At 31.5% G+C, this 6781-nt stretch overlaps 1 long non-coding RNA gene across 1 annotated transcript; it reads right to left on the reverse strand.

Moving 5' to 3' along the window:
* Positions 1–475: 475 nt before the first annotated feature.
* LOC127703821 (uncharacterized) lies at positions 476–4392 on the reverse strand. Its single transcript, XR_007983062.1, has 3 exons — positions 4362–4392; positions 3474–3650; positions 476–519 (listed from the first exon to the last, which is right to left on the reverse strand). It is a non-coding gene; the product is annotated as an uncharacterized LOC127703821 (long non-coding RNA).
* Positions 4393–6781: the final 2389 nt, after the last annotated feature.

Below are 6781 nucleotides of genomic sequence, written 5' to 3' on the forward strand. Positions count from 1 at the left end.
AAAAAACATCACTCTGCAGCAATTTTCCACTGCTTGACGTCTTCCAAAGACACGAAATCTTCGTCATTGTTCTCCCCGCAAGCGGAACCTTCGTCATCCTCATCTGAACTAATGAGTGGTTCTGCTTTTGCCGAAAAGTCAATGTCTGCATATGGTGTCCTGTTGTCAGCTCCGTGAATGCAAAATTGGCCCACATGTGGTTTGGGGTCAAAAACAACGTCAATATAGTTAAGTTTAGATGAAGTTCTTTTCTGAAATAGAAGAACAATAAATAAAAAACAATAAAATAATATTGGAAATATGCATATATGTATTTTCATTAAATAGCATGTGATATGAAATGCAAGTTTGTTAGGTTACAAAGTAGCATACCTAAGTTACCATCATACGAATAAGATATCAAAATCAGTAAACAAATTAAAACATCGCTTTTTCTTAGTTTACATTTAAAAAGAATAAGTATATTTACGTTCAATTTGTTTTTTTTATTTCCCTCTCTGTCTGTGTGCCCAGAATGTTCTGGAAAAGACAACAAAATGTGCAATTATTGTGATTATATTTGGAATTTGAAAAAGATCTTTGTATGGTATTGTTCCGAAATATTTACTGAATTTTAAAGTACAACTACCTTTAATATACTAACATGAGATAAAATTATATATAACCTTTATGTCAAATACATTAAGGAAAATACATTTTTGTAACTCAAATAAACTCGTTTTATGCCATGGCGTTGTCAGTTTCCCTTTGCAACATATTTGTTTTTCGTTTATTGTTTTACCTTTTATAAGTCATACACCAGGCCGTTTCCACATTTTGCCACGCCCTCGACTTTTAATACGTTGTAGGTTTCACCATTGTTGAAGGCTGTACGGTGACATATACCTGTTTTCCTAAACATCATTCGGTCTATGATGAGTTTATTTACAACCACTGGATTGATGTCACTGCTGGTGGAGGTCTCCTCCCCAAGTGTATCACCAGCCCAGTAGTCAGCACTCCTGTGTTGACATGAATTATCCTTGATTTGGTCATAATTATAAATCAAATGTTTTCAAAACTTTTAATCTTTCAAAATACTAAGGATTTGCTACCTAGAAATAGATTTGCTTATCTGTTTTCGTCAAAACCTTTCGAAAAAATGGTAAAAACTATCACTAAAGGGCAATCACTCAATAAAGAGCCGAGTGAAGATTTCGACCATATGGCTTATTTTTAGATCTTGTCTTGCTGATCAGTTATGCTTTTTAAAGTTTCTATCTATCTTTTATGGCAAATTATTTGCAAGATAATAGACAAATATTGTATTTAACCGCTAATGTCGGTCATGTATGTCGGGAGGTTGGGTCATTGGAACAAATATTGAACTAGATACCCAATTTATTATTGTGGTCAAGGTTGGTTAAATTTGGCCCAGTAGTTTCAGAGGAGATGATCTGTGTAAACTTTTACGGACGACGACGACAGACGACGGACGCCAAGTGATGGCAAAAGCTGAAACTGACCCTTTGGGCCAGGTGACATAAAATAAAATGTGGTAGGATTGAAAGCTATTAAAAGCCCTGGCATTCCAACATGGGCATCAATTCAAAAGAGAAAAACTACTGACTGATTCATGCTTAAAATATAATTGAGTAACAAATATGGCAGACAACATCCAAATGATTAACTGCCAAAACGACATTCAGTCTATGAAAAAAACATTAATGGCCATTCTTGTAAAATGTTTACTGCTAAACAATTCCTTCCCAGGAAACGTGATCAATAAAAGCTTCTACAAAAACAATAAATGCGAAGTTATGAATATTTCACAAATTTCTGGATTGTAACAGAAACAACATTCAATCGACGAAACTGGTTCCCTCCGAAAAATAGTAATTTCATATTCAAATCAGTTTAAGGAAATGCGGAACTTTGTTTAAGGTTTCAAGGATTTTTCTTTTACAGCTGCCGAATCATTTGTTCACATACCACATATTTTATCATAAAAAGACTACCTTTTCAAGGCTTGGAAAGAATGATAATGATGGAAATAAATATAATAATGATAATTTTAATTTTGATTGTGATAATGAATAAATAAGAATGACAATTAAATCACAAAAACAATACTTTCTTTAAAACAAAATCTGCATTCCCCCAATATTTGTCCTTGCAATCAGAGACTTTTCCAGACCCAGTTTATAAAACTCTAAATTAGGATGTCATTACACAAGATGTTCTCGATTTTCAAAAAGAAGACGATTTGAGTAGAGTCATAATTTGGCCCTTGAAATGGCAAGAACAGTATACTTATTCAAGTCTATCAAAATTGTGATAATTTTATTTATTGATGAACAGGTTAATATATAATCTGGACTCTTTAGTGTAGTCGCATCACTTATTATGTCACTTTGCCGTAATGCACATGTCGAAATTTACGTATTAGACCTAAAACAAAAGCCACTTCGTGCATGGTTATTGGTCAAAATATTCACCATCAACAGTTTTAGCCAAAGAATCTTATATATTTAGCAAATTATATTTTTGGGTAAAGTTTACATGTACCTAATAAACTATATACATGATATGCTCAAACCTAAATATTATTGACAAGATCTCAAAATCAGGCTATTGTGGCAGTTTGTTCTGATTTGCACTAAATATGTGAAGTTTGAGGCCATTAGCTGACACACTAGTGTCTAATGAATATCTATTTGGTAGATTTATGTTTTTCTTTTTATTTTCGAATTTAAGGGCTTAACATGTAGTCTTATAACACCATAGCCCTTTCTTTGAAAGTCAATCGCCGGTCTTTTGCCATACCGAACGTAGTGTTTGCATTTTGGAATAATAAACAAAAGTTAAATGTAAAACATTTACCAACACGCTCTAAAAAAAGAATCGGGGAGATATCAAAAGAAGATTTAAATTTCATATGTCGAAGAGATACGGACACACTTTTTATAAAATGACGGATATACAAATATCTATGTCACAACAAGATCAAATCATAGTAAAATCAAAAGAATAAACCTGTATGGGTCAGCATGTTAAAGTCTATACACTATTATGCAAGCTATGCACAGCCCGCGTGTACACTAGTTACTGATGAGTAAACGTTAACTGGTTTTGTTTGAGTATTTTTTTTTAATTTTATTTTCATCTGGTCGGATATACTAGTATGCATGGCGCAAGCTTATTTTCTAAAAACAATAAAAAAAACAGTCAACATTATACTCCTCTTTTGACATTTTTAGTTAAATCCTTTCTTTTTATTAAAGCATCGTCGTCACCTCTTTTATTACCCAAGGATTCATCCTTTAACCAATCAGATGTATAAAAGAGTCCTTATCATAAGTAAAACGAAACCTTAACATAAATATTCAAATATAATTCAGTAATCATCTCAATTTGCTACCCGTTCTTATTTACCTCTTCCAACATGATGTCATACATACACATGTTATATTGTTGTGTACATACAGATATACCTGATTTGTTACATCTTTTACTCTCTGCTGCGATCTTGTATGTCACCTTAAAACTGTCTGCTTCTTGCATGCGTCTTTCAATTGAAGAATATACATCTGCTCTACTAGCAGATGCAGCTAATGACCCAGTTTCATCAACAGCTGACCCATTCATATTGTTTATGTTTACACGTCCTTCTATAACAGATATTGACCGTTTATTCAAGTATTTCAAATAATGTTTTGTTTCTTTCTTGTTAGTTGTCTTAACCCATTTCGAAATGTTTTCAAAGTAAAAGAATTCAAAAGTTGTATGTTAGGCATTATTTCATTTGTTAGCGTAATGACAACCAAAACATTTATATATGTATAAACCCATTTCCTGACCCAACAAGTATTTGTTCAAAAATAAACAGATGAAATTGCTCTTTCATCTTTGATGAAGTCTTTTTATATATATATACTTGTAGTGCATTGCATTTTAGGGCATTGCATTTTAAGTACATGTACATGAGATAAGTTTGTTATTATTTTATTGATCGAGATTATTAATGAGTGTATTCGTCATTTCACTGACAAACTTATCATAAGGTCCTTCCGCATTTTATCAGTTTTGAGTGAGTCCTCTGAGTTTAACCTCGATCAACATCCTGCAAAACCTTTATGACTATGACGAGTATACGATTTCCCTTAATTGAAATTCTTAATAATTTATGTAACTTTATTTTAAAGGAGACTGTTCGATAATGCCCAAATATGGACCCGGTGTCCAGATTGATTATCAAATTTGGATCCAATAGCCATGATCATATGTATCATAGCTGAACTGATAACAACACAAATCTTCTAACACAAAGTATGTGTACCAATATTGTTTGATCAATTGATTTGATAAAAGGGGAACATTACCTTGGATGTGTTGTTCGTTTTCACTAGACCTACAGAAAAAATACATGACAATTATAGAAATAGATTTCTGTAACTTATAAATATATTTCAATGATGTGATACTAATACAGACATTCTATTGAATATTGATTGTGCTATTTCTGTTAAGAAAAAGATGTGAAGATTTTCAAATCTTTAAAAGTTTTCTTCAAACAGGTAGTACAGATGCACTTGGGAAAAGTTTACTTCGTGTTACATACGTATACTACTGTTTCCAAGTGTTATAAATATGGTTCTCACTGCCATGATTGCAAGTCAACCTTGCTACATTTTTTCGTAACCTTGATAAATTTTGAAAAAAAAGACATAAGGACAGACGTACCTGTCTACCTTTTAACACAACAATTGTACAGTTATACTGGATAATTTTCTATTAAATTTTGGGAAATGAAACAAATATGTATACAACAAACCGTAACTGAATGCTGATTTCACCTTCAATTAAAATTTAAAGTAAACCCTACTCTATTTTTTTGTGTTTTTTTCAAATCATATTTAAGAATCTCGAAAATCGTTTCGAAAATTATATTTCATCATGTTCATAGTCAACTCTGTCCAGGTCTATTTTGGTTACACTTCTTCTTGCTTATAATATTGAACAGCATCTATCTTTTTATCGATTAAAACTAAAAACTAACAAGAAATGCATTCAATACTATTTGCAATAAAATAGAAAGTTTGACTCAGTCAATATATTAATTAAATAAATTTACTATTAGTGACTATAGTGAATGTATGCATTTAATCGAACTTGAAATAAAGAATATCATAGATACCGTTTAGTCTGCCTCATATCTCGACTTAGATCAATAAATTTATAATAATTTATAACAAAACTTTACGACACAACTGATGATTTGAGCTTCTCAGTTGTAAACTTTTAATTACTAGATGAAAGATTCCAGCAGCGCTTGAATAAGTAGTACATATCTCTCAGTTGATACGATATTTCAAATGGTGTGTAATCTATCATGATTTTCTTGATCAGGTGCTATTTAACCAAGGGTTCAAATTGTAAAGTTGAGGTTATTAGTTCAACAGTTTTGCGGACGCTGTCACGAATTTGTTGACGACTGTTATGAGATATCTGTGTGACAGGTGGCCACGGATGTGTGCGTCTAGAATCAAGTTCTATTTTGCTCGCTAATGACCGAATAGACTTATCTTCAAATTTTATCTAATCATGAGCCATAGGACGAGTGCCACATGCAGATCAGTATACGCTTACTATTTCAGAGTACCTGAAATCACACCGGTTTTAAGGTGAGGTCCGTATTGCGCAGATTTATAAGTACTATATAGAGTTTTGTAGACTGTTCTTTGCTTTTTTTCGTCGTTATTTGAATTATGCCATAGCGTTGTCTTGTTTTATAAGATATAAGGTCAATCAAGTAGACACAAACAAGCCTTCATGTTAAAAAAGATTTAATATACTAAATTTATGTTTTTCTTTACTTTTTGTACACAAAATCTTTCAAGGTTATTTATATAGAAACTTTGCTTGATACGATACGATAGAACAATGATACAATAATTCCTTATATTTAATAAAAAAAGACAAACTGGCAAAACTTGAAGGTGTCTCTTGCTTACCTGAACACATAAATTCTTATATATAAAAGAATTCTTTGCAGTTTTTCTTACATATACATATCTATTCATTTCTACCAGAAAAGGGCGTAATAAGTATGCAATATAAAAGTAATAATGAAATAAAAAGTGGCCGAAATTCATAAAACAGTTTTTTTGAAAGTGTTGTTTTTATATATGAAATTCTATATTTTCTAAACGTAAAAGTATAAGTTGCATGACCATCTGCTTTATTTTGAACATGATTTAATCGTTATTCATCATTAATATCAATAGAGTAACACGAATCTAAAAGAAATTTACATTCATGCAGAAAAAAAAATCTTTTCTAGAATAGAGCACAAATTGTTAGACGTTCCCAGACACAAGAAAATATTATATTGTTAAGATTTCAAACATCAGCTATAGGTTAAAAAGTTTAAATTGCAGTATTATAATTTTTAATAAACAGTATACCTTTGGAAATTAGTTCTCTTTGCTTTGAAAACAATACAAAAAAAAATATGTAAACTTATATATCACACTGATTTGGATAGGCAAGCTGGAGTATGTGTTTTTCTCATTGTTGAAGGCCGTATGTTGACGTATAGTTGTCAGTTTTTATGAATTTTTTGAAAAACTAAGGATTTTCTTATCCCAGGAATAGATTACCTTAGCCGTATTTGGCACAACTTTTTGGAATTTTGGGTCCTTAATGCTCTTCAACTTTGTACTTGTTTGGCTTTATAACTGTTTTGATCTGAGTGTCACTGATGAGTCTTATGTAGACGAAACGCGCGTATGGCGTATTA

This window comes from Mytilus californianus, unplaced genomic scaffold (assembly GCF_021869535.1).
Source record: "Mytilus californianus isolate M0D057914Y unplaced genomic scaffold, xbMytCali1.0.p SCAF_51, whole genome shotgun sequence".
Classification (NCBI taxonomy): Eukaryota; Metazoa; Mollusca; class Bivalvia; order Mytilida; family Mytilidae; genus Mytilus; species Mytilus californianus.